At 48.2% G+C, this 12,663-nt stretch overlaps 1 pseudogene; it reads left to right on the top strand.

Moving 5' to 3' along the window:
* The window catches only part of LOC100957620, a 143,028-nt pseudogene extending 138,891 nt beyond the window's left edge, over positions 1-4,137 (top strand).
* The last annotated feature ends 8,526 nt before the right edge of the window (positions 4,138-12,663 follow it).

Raw genomic sequence — 12,663 nt, 5'->3', positions numbered from 1 at the left:
CCCGCCACAACGCCCGGCTATTTTTTTTTTTGGTTGCAGCCGTCATTGTTGTCTGGCGGGTCCGGGCTGGGGATTCGAACCCGCCACCTTAGGTGTACGTGGCTGACGCCTTAGCCGGCTGAGCCATAGGCGCCGAGCCAGGAGGGGGCTTCTTAATGAATATGCCAGAACACAGGCACGAAGGGGGCTGCCCCCATCATCCATGATGGTGGCCGCCATATGCATGAGACGGTTATGATTCCACAGTTTCCATCTCTAGACCTGACCTTGGCCCATAGTCAGTCCCCTGCTGGGTATTTGCATTTGGTTACCCTGCAGGTGACCCAATTGCAAGGCAGCAAAAACTGCAGCTGGCACCTTCCTGCTCCCCTCATCATCACTGTTGCCTTCTCTTCCTCTGGGCTCCCCCTCCGGAGAGACAGCACTGGCCCCACACATGTGTCCCCAGACAGACCCTGGGAGTTGTCCTGGATCCCTCCCTTCTTCACCACAACGAGGCAGTCATTCTGAGAGCTACAGATTCTGCCTCCTCTGGCCCTCCCACCTGCTCCACCCTCCTTGTCTCTGCCATGGACCACTTTAATAGCCTTGTCACTGGGCTTCCCCTTCCATTTCTCCATCTGTACTTCTTTTTTTTTTTGGTAGAGATAGACTCTCACTTTGTCACCCTTGGTAGAGTGCTGTGGGGTCACACAGCTCACAGCAAGTTCCAACTCCCGGGCTTAGGTGATTCTCTTGCCTCAGTCTCCTGAGTAGCTGAGACTACAGGCACCCACCAGAATGCCTGGCTATTTTTTTGTTGCAGTTTGGCCGGGGCCAGGTTCCAACCAGCCACTCTCTCAGCCTACTCACTGAGCCACAGGTGCCGCCCACCATCTGTACTTCTGAAGTCCACCTTTATCATGGTGGCAGAGACATCTTTAAAATGTACAAAACTGCTCATTTCATTCCAATCGGTGGGTGTCCTCACACTGACTCTTTGGGGTGGCACCTGAGACCATTGTGGTTTCCCCATTGCTCTACCTCCACCTCCCTCCTACACCCTGCCAGCGAGCTCTGTGGACCCCCTGATGTTCTGTGCTGCCTCCGCCAAGTCTCTGCTCATGCTGCACTGTGCCTGGATCCCAGTACCTCTGCTTTTCCTCCACCACCCTCAAGGCCACAGGGGATGCCCACTCCACAGCCCACCTGCCCTTTAAGAACTGCCCTTCCTGGCACTCTTGCCTCTCATTCATTGAGTACAGTGTGACAACAATGGGGTAACAAGTAAATAGAACTCCCACATGACAAAAATGCTCCTGATCAAGTCATCTAGGATCAGGGGTGTACAATTTTATTTTCTCTGCCACACATTGGAAGAATAAGAGCTGTTTAGAACCATACAGTAAATACACAAACACTAAAAAAAGCTGATTAGCAAAAACATGGTGTACACTTTCCATGATACCTGATACCACAGATAAGCCAACAAAATCCTCACAAAATCATTTGGCCCACAGACTGCAGGTTGGACACCACTGAAGCTGAAAATAATGGGCTATGTATTGTACCACTCTTGCAATTTTTCTGTGGGTTTTAAGTTTCTCAAAATAGGAAACTAGGTAGAAAATGAATAGACATGGATTAAAAATAGGGCAAAGGACCTGAATAGACACTTCTCCAAAGAAGACATACAAATGGTCAACAGGTAAATGAAAAAATGCTTCATATCACTAATCACCAGGAGACTGCAAATCAAAACCACAATGTGGTAATACTTCACACCCGTTAGAATGACAATTATCAAAAAACCAAAACCAGCAAATGCCAGCACAGATGTGGAGCGAGAACTCTTATACACTGTTGGTGGGAATGCAAACTGGTACAGCCACTATGAGTACAATCCCACTGCTGGGTATATGTCCACAGGAAAGGAAATCAGTCTGTTTAAGAGATATCTGCACACTCATGTTTGTTGCAGCTCTAGTCACATTATGGAAGACATGGAATCAACATAAATACCCAGCAATATCTGGATGGACAAGACAACGTGGTGTATGTACACAATGGAATACCATTTGGTCATTTTCCCGTCATGCATTGGAATGTCGATGAGCCTATCTTAAATACGCCAGGCACGGAAAGACCAATTCTACGTGATCTCACACGTATGTGGACTCTAAAGAAGTAGATCTCACAGAAGCAGAGAGTAGAATATCAGGGACCTAGAGGCCTGGGAAGTGAGGGGGGACAGAGAATGAAGGAGAGATTGGTCAGTGGACACAAAGTTACAATTAGATAGGGGGAATAAGCTCTGGAGTTCTATTGCACAGAAGGGTGACTGTGGTTAATAAAAGGATATTGTATATTTCAAAATGGCCAAAAAAGAGAACTGTGAATACTTTCACTACAACAAAATGAAAGATATATGAGGTGATGTATATGCTAAATACCCTAATTTTTCTTTTTTGAGACAGAGTCTCACTATGTTACCCTTGCTAGATGTGGCATCACAGCTCACTTCACAGCAACTTCAAACTCTTACACTTAAGCGATTCTCTTGCCTCAGTCTCCCAAGTAGCTTGGACTACAGGCACCCACCACAACACCCAGCTATTTTCTTGTTGCAGTTGTCATTGTTGTTTAACTGGCCTGGGCCAGGCTTGAACCTGCCAAAGTTGGTGCATGTGGCTGGCATGGTAACCACTGTACTATGGTGCTGAGCCATAAACATCCTAATTTTATTTTCATACAATGTATACATGTATTAAAGCATAACACTGTATCCTATGAATACAAACAATTATTACGTGTCAGAAACAACAAGATTAAACTTAAATTAAAAGACATTTTCAAGGAGCGAAATATGGGCCTGAATGGAAATTCATTCAAATGTAGAGTTTGATGTGATTCTTTTGAGAGACCAGTCTCCACTGAAATTCACAGCCAGGATTTGCTATTACAGCTCCATACTTATCAGGACATTTGTTGTAATGTTTAAATCAATGTTTAAATTTAAGGATATAGGGCATTGAGTGAGAAGTCATAAGTGCAGGATTGGTTCCAGAGCTGGGCAAGGCTGAACCAAGAGTGGAGGTTGCCTCCCAAGAACAAGCGTGCAAAAGAGCCAGGAGAAAATAGAACCAAACCTACCAACAAAAAGGTGAAGCCCAAAATTCCCCAAATAAAGGACAGGGACTCAGCTGACTCAACACCAAAAACACCATGTATAATAATGCAAGTGATGGATAAAGGTCGCTTTCAGAAACCTGCTGCTGCCCTGAGCCTGTCGGCCAGGCAAACTGTAGAGCTCTGATGTAAAGGGAATAAAATTGGATGGAGCTATCCTGCCTATCTTGACACCTTTAAGGACTCTCACCTCAGTGTCAAATAGCCTGAGCGCTATGGCCAGTTGACTCTGGTCAATTCCACAGCCGCTGACACAGGCAAATTCAGCTGTTGGGGGCAGCTCTGCAACGCTACATCTGCAGGAAGGATGAGGCCAAAATGGGCTCTACCTACATCTTTTTCACAGAGAAAGGAGAGCTGTTCGTGCTATCTCTCAGCTACTTCGATGTTGTCTCCTTGAACCTGGACAGACAGGCGGTGGTTCCCTGTTGGGTAACAGTGCTGTCTGCCAAAGTCACCCTGCACAGGTAGTTTCCAGCCAAGGAGATCCCAGCCAATGGGACAGATGTGGCCTATGATGTGAAGCGTGGCTTCATGTACCTGCAGTTGCGGGCCACACAGCAGGGTGTCGTCTACTGCAGGGCTGAGGCTGGGGGTAGGTCACAGGTCTCGGTCAAGTACCAGCTGCTCTACGTGGAAGTTCCCAGTGGTCCTCCATCAACCACCATCATGGCCTCCTCAAACAAGGTGAAGGGCACGGATGACATCAGCATGGTCTGTACCATCCTGGGGGAGCCAGAAGTTGAGGTAGAGTTCAGGTGGATCTTTCCAGGGCAGAAGGATGACAGGCCCACGACAATTCAAGACTCTTGGAGGCTGATCCACAGAGGGCGCGGTCACACCACAAGAATCTCCCAGAGCATCATCACAGTGGAGGACTTTGAGACCATTGACGCAGGGTATTACATTTGCACTGCACAGAATCCTCAAGGACAGATGACAGTAGCTGCCACCATTGAGTTTTCCTGACATGGAAAAGGGAAGTATGATGAACTTATGGAAGCCCCATTTGTAGAATTAAATGATGGGCTTTGTGATTCATTTCATTAGTGCTTAGCTGAAGGGCTGATGTCTAGTACCTGACCCCAACCCCTGCCCTCATGAGTCAGACCCAGACATCCAAACTCAAAGAAAGTCATCGGGTCCGTTAACACATGTGTTAACTTTTTTAACACAAAGCACATATTTTGGTTGCTTACCTACATCTGTGTTTCTAGTTTTTATAAGTGAATATGTAAACAACTTTATTTAATCATTTCTATTAAAGGAGCAATTTTTTGTAAAAAATAAAAAAATAAAGTTAAAGATATATAATTTGGATGAAAATTTAGGAAAAAATAGTTAAGTAAATAATAAAAAATAAAAGCATCTAAAACGTCACAACCCAAAGATAACAATTATAATTATTTCAGAATATGTCTTCCTGATAATTCTAATGGGTATATATATTTTTATTTATTTATTTATTTATTTACTTTGCAGTTTTTGACCAGAGCTGGGTTTGAACCTGCCACTTCCGGCATAAGGGCCAGCGCCTTACTCCTTTGAGCCACAGGCACCGCCTGGGTAGATATATTTTTAAGTATATAATGAATTATGGTGCACATGGTTTTGTAACCTACTCCTTTTACTCCATAATGTGTGATAAACAGCTTTTCATATTGATAACTACATCAGCATTTTAATAGCTGCATTACTTTCCATGGGATAGGGTCCCCATAATTTATGTAACTTCGTGATATTTCCGCTACGCACACAAACACAAGTCCCAACTCCCTGAATCTGGCATCTTCCGTGAATCTAACCCAAAAAATCAAAGTCAGTGCTGGCCCTTTGTCTAGAAGGGAGACACATTGCTATTTGAGCTTCAAAGAAAAAGAAATGAAAACTGACAGGTTAGAATTAACTGGGGAAAGCACCTCTTCTCAAAAGCTGTGAACATTTCAAATAGGTAGAGCCCAATCTTCTTTACAGAATTGTGGGCCACACCTGGGCCACTGGCAAGACTGAAAGGAGCTAAAAATAGACCCAGAACTGAGCACTGAGACTTTTCTGAATTCATAGGCATGAAGACTGCCCCAGAAGGCCTCGCCTCTCCAACATTTTCCATCCACAGCATGTCAAGCTGCCTAAAATTCTTAAGGATTATGGTTCTGTGATAGGCATCTAACAGAAAGTAGCAGCTACCCTGGGAGGAAGGCAGAGTGACTCTCCCACGGGACAGACTCAAATGGCCTGGGGTCGAATCCTCAGCCTCTCTGAGCGGCTGTGTTCTCTATTACAAGGAGCTAACAGGCTACCTCGCAGAGTTATTGTGAGGGTGAAATGGAATGTTGCCTGGAACAGGGCATAGGAGGTGAACAAATGGGGCTTGTTACCATTACTGAAGACTTGAGTTTGTTTCTCAAATTAGCCGGGTGCGGTCTGGGGAGAGTGGAGTTTTTGTGAGGTTGGTGGTGCTCCATATGCCAGAGCCCCCCCCCCCACGCCCCTGCATGATGCAGGGCAAAGAAGACAGGTCTACACATCCAGGACCAACCTGGGAATTTAGGGAAGGATGGATGGTATCGGGATGCCTCATCCATTGCCATAGCCCTCAGCATCCACAAATTTTAAAACTCATAGAGTCAAGTATTTTCTGGTCAACTCTGGAGTTTTATTAAATGTAATTTGGTGGTTTACTGAGACTTTAGTTTGAACCACATCAACTTCGAGTGAGAAAGTGTATCTTACAGATTTCCCAGAAATCTTCCCAGAAGCAAGGACTTGCAGTAAATGTACTGGAAGCATAGACCAGGACCCAGGTCTTCTAACCTCCCACCTCACCTCAGGCCTGATCTCTGCCCAGCAGCCCAGTGACCTGGTCACAATCCCACCTGGATTGTGACCAGGTCCCTTTGAGGGCTTTCTGGGAGCAGAGTGACTAATGAGTCACCAGGATGGATCGGCAGGGCACAGATAGTGCTACTGCTATTTAAATGCGCTCTGTTGAGGAAGCTGCTTTTGTCTCTGTGTTGGTTTCCTAGAGTTGCTATTACAAAGTACTCCAAACTGAGGGGCTTAAAATTAGTGTCTCCCAGTTCTGGAGACTGGGAGTCTGAAGTCAAGGTAGTGGCAGGGCCGTGCTCCTGTGAAAACCTGTAGGAGGGGATCCTTCCTGTCTCTGCTCTAATCTTTGGCTTTCCTTGGCTTGTAGATGCATCACTCTGACCTCTGCCTCCATTGTCTGTCCACTTCTTCTAAGGACACTCGTCACCTTAAATTACAGACATATCCTTTTCCAGTACAACGTCATCTTCACTAACTACATCTGCAACAAATCTATTTCAAAGTGAGGTCACATTCTGGGTACGCAGGGTTAGAACTTCAACATATTTGGGGGGGAACATAGCTGAATCCATAATGGTCTCTAAAGCCATTTTGAGACAAGATTTCGCTCTGCAGTGCCTGAGCTAAGATGAGAGCCCCATCAAAGGTTCTCCCCACAGCCAGAGGAAGAACTCTCGGGAAGACCGTGGTTGACTTCTGGTTTTTACCCTGCAGCCTGTCTGAGGATGCATCAGAGGGAGGGGATTGAAACAGGCCCAGGTAGACAGATATGGGGCAGGGCGGCACCTCTCCCTCCCTACAGTCTAGCCTCATGGCTGAAGTCTTTATTGTACCATGCAGTGGGCACTCAGAAAGTGGAGTCCCAAAGTCTTGGGTTCCACCTCTGGGAAACTCATAGTTCATATAAAACATTGAGTGAAAAACAGAGAGAATAGAGGGAGACTATTCCCTTCCATCTTCCCACACACCTTCTCCTGGCTCTGATCTTTACAGCCCAGGCTAGGTGGCTGGAGGAATGGCTTGAAGAGGCCTGAGTCCTAGCCTTCTCCCCTGTCCTGGCACATCAGCAGCCCTGGTGATCTGCCAAGGGAAGAGACGAGCAGGGACGTGCTGATCCAATTGCTCAGGTAAGTGAGAAAACAGCTCACATTTGTAGGAGTCCCCAGTAACGGAAAATTGCTGACAAAGCTCTTTGCACATTTCTTAATACATTTTAAATCCTTAACAAAACAAACCTCAGGGCCTGAATAAATTGGCTCCCAGATGCTGACCAAGAAACAAGCTGGTTGGACAGTGTGGGGAGTTAAGAGAGGGTGGGTAAGGACCAGAGTAAGTGAACAGCCTGCTCCTCACCCACACCAGGCAGCTTTGTGACAAGGTATCTCTGCTATCCGCCTGGAGTGTGGAGCTCCCGGAGTCCTCAGGCTGGGGGTCCTCTGCAAGAGCTCTCCCTCCTCACCCGTGTGCATCCCTTCTCTAACCTGGAAGCAACTCCTGTCCACAGATCTCCCTGGCACTACTTGGACATTGGGCAATTTGCCACCCCTTGAGCTAGAGCAGGACAAGCATCACTGCATCTGCTCAGAGAGAGAGTTGCCTAGAGACCACCTCCTGAGAGGGGGTCATCTCTGAGACCAAAGGGAAGCCACTGGCCCAGCCTCTTGGCAGCAGAATAGGAGGGAGCCTTTGCCTAACCCCCCATTCTCCTCCCTTCTGCCCTGACATCAGAGGTGTGCAGGGAAAGCCTCTGCTCCTTCCTGATAGAGATGACACCTGCTCCTCCTCCCGCCAGCTTCCCCTCCCTCGACTCCCCAGCACAGACTCATCTTCCCTGCTGCCCTTGGACACCCAAGTGCAGGTGCTGACTGGATGTCTGGGGGGGTGGAGGAGCAAAGCTGCAGGTGCGAATGTGGCCCTGAGGACAGGATTACAGAAATGAGAGCCTTCTCAGGTCCAAACAGGGAGGGTTACTCCATTGTGACAGGGTGAGGTGCACATGGTACTGCTGGCATTGTGGAGGGAGGGGTAGGGAAGGAGTCCCCAATAATAGTTCCTTTTTTCTCCACAAAGGACAAGTTGCCTGCAAGGAGCTGGGGTAGTGAGGGAATGGTGTGGGGAGGGAAGATGGAAGGGGAGCAGGAAAGGGAACTTCTCCGGGCACTGGGAGAGTTGTCTGCCACTGCCCAGTGCCCCTGTGAGATGTGGGGTCAGAACACAGAATGAGGCCGCACAGTCAGCTCAGATGCAAGATCTTCTCCAGTAACACTGGACGTCTTGGGCACAGAGTGGGGGAGGATGGGGCCTGTCAGAGAGGAAAGGAGGCAAGGGAGTTAAGGGTGTTTGCAACAAAAATCTGACAAAGCGGACTATGGACAGTATGTGGGCAGATAATAGAGTCAGTGTGGTGTGAGCCTGTGCCCAGGCCGTTGGCAAGACTTCTTGGGACTGCCAAGGACAGCCCACCCCATCCAGGTGCAGTTAGCCAGCCCTGCCCCACCACTGTCACACCCACCCTGTCTGTCCGCCCCCTCCGGTAAGGAGGGTGCAGGTAAGAGCAGGCAACCGTGTGTCTTGATCAGATAGAGGATTTTATAAGTAATTTGTGACTAATAATAAAAAATGGAAGCTTGGGGATTATTTTCATTTGCCTGAGGCTGTTGAAGGTCATCCGTATCGTACCACTTTGTCTCACTTACGTCAAGCTAAGCTTTCTTCAACAGGAGAGAAATGACGAGTTATGGCTAATACCTGAGTACTGAGGCAAATCGAAGTGCAGCTTCGCAGGCAGAGCCTATAGTTAGAGTCGCCTGAAGGAGCCCTAGGGGCTTTTGTCTGTGAGAATGACAATGCCTTAGGGGTCTTTGTGCCTGGTAAAGGCTCACATTTGCTGTTCCGTCTGTACAGCTTTGTGCTTTGTGGCACACAGAATCAAGGCCATGCAAGTTCATATTCATCACAGAGGAGGTCATGGGGACTTCTGGCCATCCATCCTCATCTCTTTCCTTCTTCTTCCAAAGCCATAGTTTGAAGGGCTGCCCAGCTACCTGATCGTTCCCAGCCTCCCTGAGGTTGTGTGCAGCCACATGACTAAGTTTTAAGAAACAGCAAAGTAACAGAAGTCATGTGTCCCGTTTCCAGGCCGATGTCTTAAGGCACCTTGTATCCTTTACCTTCTTTTTCCTATTTCCACAAACTGGAGAACAGAGGGGCCTGCAACCTGGCTTTACCCCCAGACAAAGCTGGAGGGATGAAGAAAAACAGGATGCAAAGAACTCAGGTCCCTCACTGACCAGGGGCAGCAAGGCCCTCTGTCAACCAGGAACGCTCACCTTGCCCGTGTCTCAGGTCAGGTGCTGTGGGACAGACGCTGTGTGCTGCCGGTTAATCGGGCTGTACTCTCAGGAGCAGCATAGGCAAGTCGCAGGGGAGAAGAAATTGAATGCAGTGAAGTTGGACCAGAGCCCTCCACTGATCTAAAGGGGAGCTCTGGAGCTAGGATGGCCCTTCCCATGTGTCCTAGACTGAGCCAAAGGAACATGTATTATTATTAGTCACAAATTACTTGTACTCCATCCCTACCACTCCTTCTTGGGTGGAAGCTGCTCCCACAGGGTGAGCCAGTTCCTTTTATCCAAGGGTGATTCCCAGAGAGGGACTCAGCTATGAGCCCTTAACAAACACCCCACTCAGCAAGCAGCTGGGGAGATGAATGAAGGGAGGATCCGGGTAGTGCACCACAGCACCCACTGTGACTGTCTCCTAAGGGAGAGACTTCCATCTTCTTAAAGCCACTGGTTTACTATAGGGTCTCCTTATCACAGAAGCCTCACCCAGCTGCATCTGCTAAAGCTCTCTGCTGGTTACAGGTGTATGTCCTGCCCCCACCTCCTAAAGCTCTCTGCTGGTTACAGGTGTATATCCTGCCCCCACCTCCTAAAGCTCTCTGCTGGTTACAGGTGTATGTCCTGCCCCCACCTCCCAAAGCTCTCTGCTGGTTACAAGTATATGTCCACTGGTTATAGGTATATGTCCTGCTCCCAACAGAGAGACTCCCAGGGACAGGCACGGACTTGGTAGTTTGTAAGGCACGGTTCTCCAGGCCAGTAGCAGCAGCAGCACCTGGGAAATTGTTTTAATTACAAATCTTATGGCTCCTCTCTGCTCAGGCTTCTGAGTCAGAAATTCTGAGGATGGTACCCAACAATGTGTGTGCAAAAAGCTTTCTGATGACAGACACCCAAGACTGAGGCCCACTTCCCTAGGTTGTTTTCCTTCTATACTCAGAACACCAACCCCTGTCCAGAGCACAACCTAACCTTGAGGGTGATTTGGAAGAACTTCTCCTTGAAGCCCTGGGCTATACATTAAGAAGCTCACAGCTGCTGATGTGTCCCCTGCTGTCTGGTCTCCACCCTTCCCCTCTGATACTACCAACCCTCCCTCTCCTCTGCCTTGGAAGAGTATAGGGCAGTGGGATCCTCACTGCTCCGCCTAACGTGGCTTCCAGCTGTGTCTGCTACTAGCTGACTCCCCTTAGATGAATTGTTTGTCTGTTGCTCAGTTTCCTCATCTATATAGTGGGGATAAGACCCACTCTGCATCGTTATTATAAGATCAACATACAAAATCTACCTCAGCCTCTAATGCTGACTGGTGCCAAGTACTCCATGATCATTAACTTCAATATCCCTCAGGGTTCACCTGCTTTGTTCCAGTAAAAATTTCTAAGAATAGGTGTGTAGAACTCAGTCACACTGAGAGGTAAGTCACCTATAACTGGAAGCACTGTGATCCTCCCAGGGAAATCTGCATTTTAGCCACAGCCCAAGGATCAAATTAGAGCAATGTTTGTTTTTTTAATTGAGTGGTGGGGAGGAGAGGTTTTTTACCCTAGTCCTTGAAGTTATGCACAGAGCTGTCTCCCAGTCTGGATGCTTGGTAACTCTTTCCCAGAGGCGTTAGACACTGAGGAGGCCTCATTCCAGTGAAAATGCCCCTTTCAACACAAAGCCAAGCAAACATGCCTGGCTTCAGATGGTTATATTTAGAGCTATCATGAGCTCCAGGTGCCCTGTTGGCTCCTTATTTGGATCCAGGTGGAGGAGGTGACAATTCTCTAGATCTGTTTCTTTCATCCAAAAGTTGACAATTATTTCCAAGACCTCTCACGGCCCAGATCTCAGGGTTCTCCAAGGTCAGCATGACTCAGACAGAGCATGGAATTTTAGGGATATTAGGAGGAGCCTCCTGCCCCTAAAGATTCTCAACCTGCTAGTCACAGGCTGATAGCCCTCCACCCAGGGCTGACACCTCCCACTCTGCACCGGAAGTGCAGACACCCAAAGGAGAAAGGTCAAGCAACTTCCTTTTATGTCAAAGATGAAATGACTGGGCGGCACCCGTAGCTCAGTGGGTAGGGTGCCAGCCACATACACCCAAGCTGGCAGGTTTGAACCTGGCCCAGGCCACCTAAACAACAATGACAACTGCAACAGGAAAAAAAAAGCCAGGTGTTGTGGTGGGCACCTGTAATCCTAGCTACTTGGGAGGCTGAGGCAAGAGAAACGCTTAAGCCCAAGAGTTTGAAGTTGCTATGAGCTGTGATGCCATGATACTCTACCGAGGGTGACATAGCGAGGCTCTGTCTCAAAAAAAAAAAAAAAAAAAAAAGATAAAATGACGACTGCCAGCAGGGCTTTCCTGAGAATTGGAGCTGTAGGAGGGAGCTCTGGGCAGCTGAAGAGGGAGTTCCTACTGAAACTAGCCACAAATTTGAGTTCATTGATCACATCCCATCACCCAGCACTATGCTAGTGTTTCATTCCAACTTTTATTTTTCTCTGAGGTCTTCATTAATTCCATAAACCAGCTCTCTGCATTCAGTGTCAGTAGCTAATCACAGCAGGAATCCACCCCTACCTGCCCCACAGACTGTCCACCCTCAATGGCACTGCTCTGAGATTCTGAATGCCTGGGAGGCTTGAGGGAGGCAGTGAGGGAGTGGGGGCTGCAGTGTCTGTCTCCAGGGAAGCCTGGTGGTCAGCTGAGAACACACAATTCTGTCTTTGAGATCCTGAAGAGGGCTTAGCACCTGCTCTGTGTAATGTCCCAAGACAAGGAAATGGAAGCCTCGCGCTGGCCATGTCCACTTATGACCTTCTCCATTTGGACAGAGACTAAGAACTCAGTAGGCTCTCTGCAACGCCGTCTCCTGTGATCCACCCCTACCCTGTGAGGACAGGGAGGTGGGTGTGGACAGGGAACCAGGTTCAGAGAGGCTAAGGGGTTTACCCACTTACCCCGATAGAGTGTGTATGTGTGGGTGAGCTGGGGCTTGTTCCCAGGTCTTGCGTCTCTGAGTCTGGGGCATTTGCTGTTTTCTGAGGAGACATTTGTAGCAGCGAAGTCCAGAGCAGGTCTGAAAACTTCCATGGTATCCTCCAAAGTAGAAGAAAGAGGGAGGGTGGGGCGGAGTTCGACCCCAGGACCGAGGAGAAAGCTGCCGTATTTCCTCGTCGTTGGCCAGCCTTCCCCTTCAGCACTGCCCAGACTAGGTGTAGGGATTTTACAATGGCTTTCTCTTATGGTTTGGGATCATTTCAGTGAGACCGGGGCCTGGAACTAGATGAGCAATCTCCCCAGAGAAGATACCTTGTACATTAAAGC

This window comes from Otolemur garnettii, unplaced genomic scaffold (genome assembly GCF_000181295.1).
Source record: "Otolemur garnettii isolate 467f Iridium unplaced genomic scaffold, OtoGar3 scaffold00024, whole genome shotgun sequence".
Taxonomy (NCBI): domain Eukaryota; kingdom Metazoa; phylum Chordata; class Mammalia; order Primates; family Galagidae; genus Otolemur; species Otolemur garnettii.
Note: the sequence above shows the minus strand (reverse complement) of the source record. Positions and strands in the feature narration are given on the sequence as shown.